This window comes from Marmota marmota, unplaced genomic scaffold, assembly GCF_001458135.2.
Source record: "Marmota marmota marmota unplaced genomic scaffold, marMar, whole genome shotgun sequence".
NCBI lineage: Eukaryota > Metazoa > Chordata > Mammalia > Rodentia > Sciuridae > Marmota > Marmota marmota.
Genome location: NW_026000174.1, coordinates 19830162 through 19840187, shown reverse-complemented (window position 1 = coordinate 19840187; position 10026 = coordinate 19830162).

Below are 10026 nucleotides of genomic sequence, written 5' to 3'. Positions count from 1 at the left end.
AGAGAAAGATGCACCTCAAACAGACATGGGGTGCGTGCACTTACCTCGGTGTAGAATCTCGGTCTGGGACCTCCAATATGTTACCGCTGTTGACCGGTGACGAGTCCTTGCTTCCCCAATGTTGAAGAATAACACCAAAGAAGCACGCCGAGGCAAGGTCAGAGTAGAAATTAGAAGTTTATTAAAGGACAGCAGAAAAGACTTCTCCCGGAGGAAGAAGGGGACCCAAGAGGTGGAATCCCAAGATTTTTTTTTTAATTTTTTAAAATTTTTTAGTTTTATTGATTTTATTTTTTTAAATACATGACAGCGGAATGCATTACAATTCTTATTACACATATAAAGTACAATTTTTCATATCTTTGTATATAGAGTATGTTCACAATTCTTGCCTTTATACATGTACTTTGTTTTTGTTTTTTGCATTACAATTCTTATTACACATACATACCACAATTTTTTTCATATCTGTTTATATATAAAGTATATTGACACCTAATTCAAGTCTTGTACATGTACTTTGGATAATGATGTCAATCACATTCTACTGCCCTTGCTAATCCTTTTTCTCCTCCCTTTCCCTCCCACCCCCTTCCCTATCTAGAATTCATCTAATTCTTCCATGCTCCTGCTCCCTACCCTACTATGAATCAGCTTCCTTATAGAAAACATTCGGCATTTGTTTTTTGGGGATTGGCTAACTTTACTTAGCATTATCTTCTCAAACGCCATCCATTTACCTGCAAATGCCACAATTTTATTCCTCTTTTAATGCTGAGTAAAATTCCATTGTGTATATATGCCACATTTTTTTTTTATCCATTCATCCATTGAAGGACATCTAGGTTGGCTCCAGAGTTTAGCTATTTTGAATTGTGCTGCTATAAACATTGATGTGGCTGTGTTCCTGTAGTATGCTATTTTTAAGTTCTTTGGGTATAGTCTGAGGAGAGAGATAGCTGGAACAAATGGTGGTTCCATTCCCAGATTTCCAAGGAATCTCCATACTGCTTTCCACATTGGCTGCACCAATTTGCAGTCCCACCAGCAGCGTATGAGTGTAACTTTTTCCCCACATCCTTGCCAACACTTGTTGTTGTTTGTCTTCATAATAGCTGCCATTCTGACTGGAGTGAGATGATATCTTAGAGTAGTTTTGATTTGCATTTCTCTAATAGCTAGACATGGTGAACATTTTTTCATATATTTGTTGATTGTATATCGTCTTCTGAGAAGTGTCTGTTCAGGTCCTTGGCCCATTTGTTGATTGAGTTATTTGGTTTTTTGGTGCTTAGCTTTTTGAGTTCTTTATATACCCTAGAGATTAGTGCTCTGTCTGATGTGTGAGGGGTAAAAATTTGCTCCCAGGATGTGGGCTCTCTGTTCACCTCACAGATTGTTTCTTTTGCTGAGAAGAGACTTTTTAATTAGTTTGATTCCATCCCATTTATTGATTCTTGGTTTTAATTCTTGTGCTATAGGAGTCTTATTAAGGAAGTTGGGGCCTAATCCCACATGATTAGGGTCTACTTTTTCTTCTATTAGATGCAGTCTCTGGTTTAATTCCTAGACCCTTGATCCACTGAGTTGAGTATTGTGCATGGTGAGAGATGGGGGTTTAATTTCATTTTGTTGCATATGAATTTCCAGTTTTCCCAGCAACATTTGTTAAAGGTGCTATCTTCTCTCCAGTGCATGTTTTTGGCAACTTTGTCTAATATAAGATAATTGTAATTTTGTGGATTAGTCTCTGTGTCCTCTATTCCATACCATTGGTCTACCAGTCTGTTTTGGTGCTGATACCCTACTGTATTTTGTTACTATTGCTCTGTGGTATACTTTAAGATCTGGTATAGTGATGCCACCTGCTTCACTCTTCCTGCTATGGATTGTTTTAGCTATTCTGGGTCTCTTATTTTTTCAGATGAATTTCATGATTGCTTTTTCTATTTCTATGAGGAATGTCATTGGGATTTTAATCTGAATTGCATTAAATCTGTATAGTGCTTTTGGTAGTATGGTCATTTTGATAATATTAATTCTGCCTATTCAAGAACAAAGTAGATTTTTCCATCTTCTAAGGTCTTCTTTGATTTATTTCATTAAGGTTCTGTAGTTTTCATTGTATAGATCTTTCACCTCTTTTGTTAAGTTGATTCCCAAGTATCTTTTTTTTTTTTTTTGAGGTTATTGTGAGTGGGGTAGTTTTCCTCATTTCCTTCTCAGAGGCTTTGTCACTGTTACATAGAAATGCCTTTGATTTATGGATGTTGATTTTATATCCTGCTACTTTCCTGAATTGATTTACTGGTTCTAGAAGTTTTCTGGTGGAGCTTCTTGGGACTTCTAGGTATAGAATCATATTGTCAGCAAATAATGATAATTTAAGTTCTTCTTTTCCTATACATATCCCTTTGATGTCTTTCATCTGAATAATTGCTCTGGCCAGTGTTTCAAGAACTATGTTGAATAGAAGTGGTGAAAGAGGGCATCCCTGACTTGTTCCAGTTTTTAGAGGAAATGCCTTCAATTTTTCTCTGTTTAGAATGATGTTGGCCTGAGGCTTATCATAGATAGCCTTTACGATGTTAAGATATGTTCCTGTTATCCCTAGTTTCTCTAGAGTTTTGAACATAAAGGGGTGTGGTATTTTGTCAAATGCTTTTTCTGCATCTATTGAGATGATCATATAATTCTTATCTTTAAGTCTATTGATGTGTGAGGAATTACATTTATTGATTTCCATATGGTGAACCAATCTTGCATCCCTGGGATGAATCCCACTTCATCATGGTGCACAATCTTTTTGATATGTTTTTGTACTCGATTTGCCAGCATTTTATTGAGAATTTCTGCATCTATGTTCATTAGAGATATTGGTCTGAAGTTTTCTTTCTTTGATGTGTCTTTGTCTGGTTTTGAAATCGGGGTGATATTGGCTTCATAGAATGAGTTTGGAAGTGGTCCCTGTTTTTCTGTTTCCTGAAATAAATTAAAGAGTATTGGTATTATTCTTCTTTAAAGGTCTTGTAGAACTTGGCTGTGTATCCATCCAATCCTGGGCTTTTCTTTATTGGTAATCTTTAGATGGCTTCTTCTATTTCCTCACTTAATATTGGTCTGTTTAAGATATGCATATCTTCCTGACTCAATCTGGGCAGATCATATGACTTCAGAAATTTGTCGATGCCTTCAATATCTTCTATTTTATTGGAGTATAAAGTTTCAAAATAATTTCTAATTTTACTCTGTATTTCTCTAGTGTCTGTGATGATATTGCCTTTTTCATCACGTATGCTGGTAATTTGAGTTCTCTCTCCCCTTTGTTAGCGTGGCTAAGGGTCTGTCAATTTTATTTATTTTTTTCAAAGAATCAACATTTTGTTTGTCATTTTTTCAATTGTTTCTTTTGTTTCTATTTCATTGATTTCAGCTCTGATTTTAATTATTTCTTGCCTTCTACTGCTTTTGCTGCTGTTTTGTTCTTCTTTTTCTAGGGCTTTGAGATGTAGTGTGAGGTCATTTATTTGCTGACTTTTTCTTCTTTTAAGGAATGAACTCCATGCAATGAATCTTCCTCTTAGTACTTCTTTCATAGTGTCCCAGAGATTTCAATATGTTGTGTCTATGTTCTCATTTACCACTAAGAATTTTTTAATCTCCTCCTTGATGTTTTCTGTAACCCATTGTTCATTCAGTAGCATATTGTTTAGTCTCCATGTGATGCAGGAATTTTTATTTTTTATTTTGTCGTTGATCTCCAATTTCATTCTATTATGATCTGATAAAATGCATGGTAGTATCTCTACTTTTTTTATTTGCTAAGAGTTGCTTTGTAGCATACTATATGGTCTATTTTAGAGAAAGATCCATGTGCTGCTGAGAATAAAGTGTATCCACTTGATGCCAGTTAAAGTATTCCAAAAATGTCAGTTAAGTCTAAGTTATTGATTTTGTTATTGAGTTCTATAGTTTCTTTATTCAACTTTTGTTTGGAAGATCTATCCAGTGGTGAGAGAGGTGTGTTAAATTCCCCCAAAATTATTGTGTTGTGGTCAATTTGACTCTTGAATTTGAGAAGCGTTTTTTTTAATAAACATAGCTGCACCATTGTTTGGGACATATATATTTATGATTGTTATGTCTTGTTGGTGTATGGTTCCCTTGAGCAGTTTGTAATGTCCATCTTTATCCCTTTTGATTAAAGTTGGCTTGAAGTCTACTTTATTTGACATGCATATGGAAACCCCTGTTTGCTTCGCAGTCCATATGAATGGTATGATTTTTCCCAACATTTCACCTTTACACAGTGTATGTCTTTTCCTATCAGATGAGTCTCCTGGAGGCAGCATATTGTTGGATCCTTTTTTAATCCAATCTGCTAGCCTATGTCTTTTGATTGGTCAGTTTAAGCCATTAACATGTAGGGTTACTATTGAGACATGGTTTGTATTTCTAGCCATATTTCTTTATTTTTGTTATTTAACTTGACTTGGTTTTCCTCTTTGATTAGTTTTTCCTTTAGTGTACTACCTCCCTCTGCTGGTTTTCATTGTTGTTTTTCATTTTCTCTTCATGAAATATTTTGCAAAGGATATTTTGTAGTGCCGGTTTTCTAGCTATAAATTCTTTTAACTTTTGTTTATCATGGAAGATTTTTATTTCATCTTCAAATCTGAAGCTTAATTTTGCTGGATACAAGATTCCAGCAAAAGGTATATTGTGCTTCCAGTCATCCTGTGGGATATCTATGTGGGTCTAAGTATGATGTTACTATACTAAATCCAGAAATATCTTTTTCCATAAATGTGATTTATCACCCTTACATCATGCTATAAAGGGTCCTCAAAAAAGTCAGTTTCCCACTGAACCTTGTTCAGAAGCTAAACAAGACTTAGAGGTGAATAAATTTAAATGAACTCTGCTCAACTGCCACTAGGTGGCCCTGTTTCCCAGCCACTATATTGGGTTTGTAGAGAATTACTTTGTTCTGCCTCCTGGGTTTCCAATCTTTCTATTTGAGCCTGGCTCACTCCTGACTTTGGAATAGCTTTCTCTGAAAGTTCCCATAATACTTCTCATAATCAAAGCCAGAGTATTCAACAACTGATATTAATACCAAATTCGAAAAGATAAGAAAATTTCCACAGAGAAAGGAATTGCAAGAGTGTTTACTCTTGTCAGTAGTGGGGTGCAAGTTGTATGGAATTTGAAGTTCATCAGTAAATTGAGAAAAATATTGAATTTCATAGCTAATCAGACCTCCCAAGGGTTCACACAAGTAGAAGCCACTCTATGAATGGTGGATGAGAACAGAAAAACATTCAATCAAATGTCACACAACTTAGCTTTAGATCTCCTCTTTACCCATTTTGGGGGCTTGTGTGCAGTGTTGAAGAAAGCAGTGTGGCAATTCTCTTGCCTCTGGTTTTGACCACTACAGAAAACTTAATTTAAAACACAGCTGGTAATGTTGTTTCTCTAGACACTGACTCAAATACATTAAGAAAATTCTTAGGGGGAAGGAACTCAAGATATATTTATAGGAACAATTAACAGGTGTTTGCAGGTATCCTGAATACTAGATGACAAACTTGACCATCCCAAGATTTTCTAATGTTTATATTTCTTTTAATGGGTCTCCAGGTTTCTATGATTTGTTGCTAGGATAACAACACAAACTTATGCCTCAAAATCAGACCATTTTTATAGGAAACTATTGTCTTGAACTTCACATTAAACAAAGATTATGACTAATTGGACCCAAATACTGTTAAGATATCTTTATTGCCTGAACTTTGAGTTGTTTGATTTTGGTCGGTTAGGTTTATGGAGGGTCTTGTCAAGAGTGTACTTCTTGAGTAATTTTTAAACCCAGGAACCATAATAATACAAAATATCATGATAAGACTTTTCAGAAATGTGAAATTAGTCTTTTATTTCCTGCTCTGAGAATGAATTCATACCTCTCTCTCACATAAGAAGTCAAAGCCTGAGCTGTAGGGGAAGGAACCTACTCTCCATGTAGGTCTCTCTGGAGCAAACTGAAGACAGGAACTTGGCCTCAAGGAGACAAGTGGGTGAAGAAGAAGGTGGGAAATGGGATAGATCGAGATACAACAAAGACTAAAAAGGAAACAGAAATTGATGGAAATAGTCATAGGGAACAGCCAAATAAAAAAGAAGATTAAAACATGCCAAGAGCATCTCGGAAAAGAGGGAGTACATAGTCTCAATAGTCGAGAAACAAGTTGATAATCTGTATTATCAAATAAAAAAACAACAACAACAACCCCAGAATTAAGAGAGACTTAATTTGACAGGATTATTGCAACAAAGGGAATAATGCAATAGGGAGAACAATCCAAACATAAGAGCTACAAACATCTCAAAGGCCTAGTAGAAAGGTATTTTATTTTATGGGGAAGGGTCAACAAGGCTAGAAAGTTCTGCTATGAATATAGTGGAATAATGAAGGAATGTTTCCCTGAGGTCAGCATATTTTTGTGAGGGTTCATTTACCCATTAATTCTGTATAGGACATAGGAGGATGCGGTGTATTGAGAAAAGGGGAGGCTAAGTCAACCTTCATAAGATCAGAGGAAGAGAAGCTTACCTAATGTGAGGTCTAGTTAACATGTGCTTATTTTCTACCTATATGTGGATAAATTTCAGTTAATCTTTCATGCGACAAAGAATGAGTTTTAAAGTGTCTATGTCTGCTCTGTCCAAAAAAAAAGAAGACATGAGTCTTATCTAAGCCTTATGAGACTCACTTCAGTAAGTCCTTTTTAAAAAATAAAAGGATAAATGGGTTTTTTCAATCATCATTGTCTTCTAGGAACAAAGGGCTCAGGTAAAGCATAACATGGTTAATGTGACTCATGATTAGCAAGTGTGATTACTACAATCACTGAAGGGAAACCATCAACTTGACCTAGAAGATTTATGAAAGTCTTCACAAATATAAAGAAACTTGAACTGAACTAGGAGTACAGAGCCCCAGGCAGAGAAGGTGGGAAAGGGCTCAGCAAACATAATATGCAGAGTCAAGGAACACCTAGAAATGGTGGGAAAATAGCTGAGGATGTCTTCCAAAGGTTTCAGAGAATGAACTAGATGGTAAGAAAAGGAAAAAATGGTTGTAAAAAGAATTATAGAGGTTAGTTGCTGCTAGTTTATGAGGGATCTTGAATATGAAGGAATAGCTTGGCCTTGAATATGAAGGCCAAGTAATTTGGATTTTATCACAAACCTATGTTTAATATTTTCAATTTTTTGTTAAAAAATTATTTAAATGTTATTTTCAGGATGCCATGTGAAATATGAACTACAAAAGGGAGAGAGAAAATAGACTCAAGGACTACTTGTATAGAGTACAATGCATTATATAATGAAATAGTTAAAATTATAATGGAAGAACTAGGAAAATCACTGTCTCAAGACTTAAAAGTTGACTACTACAACATTTCTCCATCAAAACTGGTTGAATTTCTGGGTGTGGTGGTCCATGCCTGTAATCCCAGCTATTTGGGAGGTTGAGGCAGGAGGACTGCAAGTTAAGGGACAACCTTGAAAACTGAGCAAGGCTCCAAAAATAAAAGGGCTGGGACTATGGCTCAGATATTGAATATCCCGGGGTTCAGTCTCCAATACAAATAAATAAATAAATAACCTTTGATGGATTTCCCATCAAAAATTTTCCTAGAAAAAATGTAACTAGGGTCAGGAATTCAGGGTATGTTGCAAACTAAATTAACTGATTTATATAATTAATTTAAGTCCACAGAGCAGCTCCAAATCCAAATAAATAGTAAGATCTCAGGAGATAGAGACAGAGACAAATTAAACTTTGATAGAACCTAGAAAAAGCAAGAGGAGCCTAAAGCATCCCATGATTATTAGCAGCAGAATCACAACTCCTCAAAGCTGTATTCCTGTATCACACAATCTAAAGCAGTCTTCAGCTACTTCATAGCCCATTATGTGCTTATTCCTCTCTTAACACTTAAAATATTCTGAAAGTATGTTACTTATTCATGTATTTACTCATGGTCTGCTTCCCCTATGAAAATGTAAACTCCCTAAGGATTGGAATCTTGCATGTCTTATTCATCCCTCAACATACAACTCATAGAACATTTCCTAGCACACTGAAATCCCTCAATAAATATGTGTAGAATAGATCTGGAATTTTAAAACCTCTTTGCTAATCTCTAATCCATATTACTATGTGATCAGCTTTGCTTGAAAGTCACACTATTCTGAAGAACACTGAGAAAGGAGAGAGAATGAACAAAGAAAGTTCCCTACCATGAGTTTGGAGAGACATCCTGACTTGGTAAATTGGATGTGTGTATCATGTTTACTAGGGAATATTTTCTAGAAAAGGATGAGGACAGAGGCAAAACTAAACAATTAGAAGTGGACCATATACATTCATCAACTCATTCTATCAACAAACATTGAGACAGATATGTTCATTTCAAATACTTTGAAAAATTTATAACCTTATAGTTACGATCCAATCTTCATTTAAATAGGATGGGAAGACTGGATCATGTTTTCTTGTCCAAAGTACAACAACAGAAAACAAGGCACTGGAGATATCTTAAACTTTAGATACAGAAAATAATACCTAAAGGTAAGTAATAACAGGATTTAGAGGACACAAAGTTAGTTTTGTCAAGAGGTTAGGGACCAGAAGGAAGACACAATGATGATTATTAATATAGTCTTAAATGTGAAACTCAAAATATAAAAGGAGATAAACGCCTGACCAGAGGGTCCTACTCTCTAGAATTATAAAATGAGGTGAGAGGAGCCTCATCTAATATTAGTTTGATGCAATTATCTTCCTGCAACTATAACACCCTCTCTATGCTGCTAAACTGTAGTTTCAAGCAAACCTCTCAGATCTTTTCTTATTTATTTCTCCAACCTCATTGTCTAACAAAATCAATTAGGAAGAGATCAATAAATATGTGCAAATATTTTTAGATGTAAAATTATGAATATGTGGTGTATGGTTGTAGGGATTGAAGGAAATAGAAGAGTCAAAGATGATTATCTTTGGGTCCTGAGACAGTGAGAAGATGAGAATATTATAAATTATTTTTGCCAGATGTTAATACCTCTTTTATGTGGAACCATACAATGTATATTCTTTTGTATTTGTCTTTCTTCTCACAACTAATGTTCTGATATTAATCCACATTGTTGTACATAGCTGTGATGTTTGTTTTCATGCATGCATTAGCATTTCATTGTATGAATATGCCACAATTTATTCACTCATTTGGTTGTGGATGGATATTTAGGTTGTTTGCAACTTGAAACGTTTGTGAATAATGCTTCCATGGACATTCTCAAGGATGTGTCTTGAGGTATGTGTGCACATATTGGCACATAGCTAGAAATGGAATTCTTGATTTATTTCTGGCATTTCATTTTATGTGTATCCATGATTTCTTGTTTCGTTTGGATTTTTTTCTTTCCCACCTTTGTGGTATTGATTGAGGTTTCTTTCATTTTATCATCCCATTATTGAGTTTATAATTATCCTGTTTTATGTATCATAGTTACCTTCCATTGTTATGTGACACATTAAACAATAATTTTCTACTGATTTTGCACATATTTGCTGTCACCACAACTACCACAAACACTGTCCTTATTCATACAACACTATCTACTATATTAAATCAGCTCCAATTTTAATTACAGACTGTTCATAAATTTTACATTACATAAAATTATTCAGAATAGTTTTACTTGTTCTTTATTAATTTGGAATGTTCCATGTGTTCCATAGAAGAATTTGTATCTTGTTGTCCTTGGTTGGAGTGCTGTGTGTGTGTGTGTGTGTGTGTGTATATATGCATATTTGTCAAGTCTTGGTTTCAGTGCTATTTAAGTCCTCTATTTCCTTATTAATCTTCTATCTAATTGTATGAGTTATTGAAAGTGGGGTTCTGACAGAGGATTAATATCTAGAATGCATAAAGAACTCAAAAACTTTACACC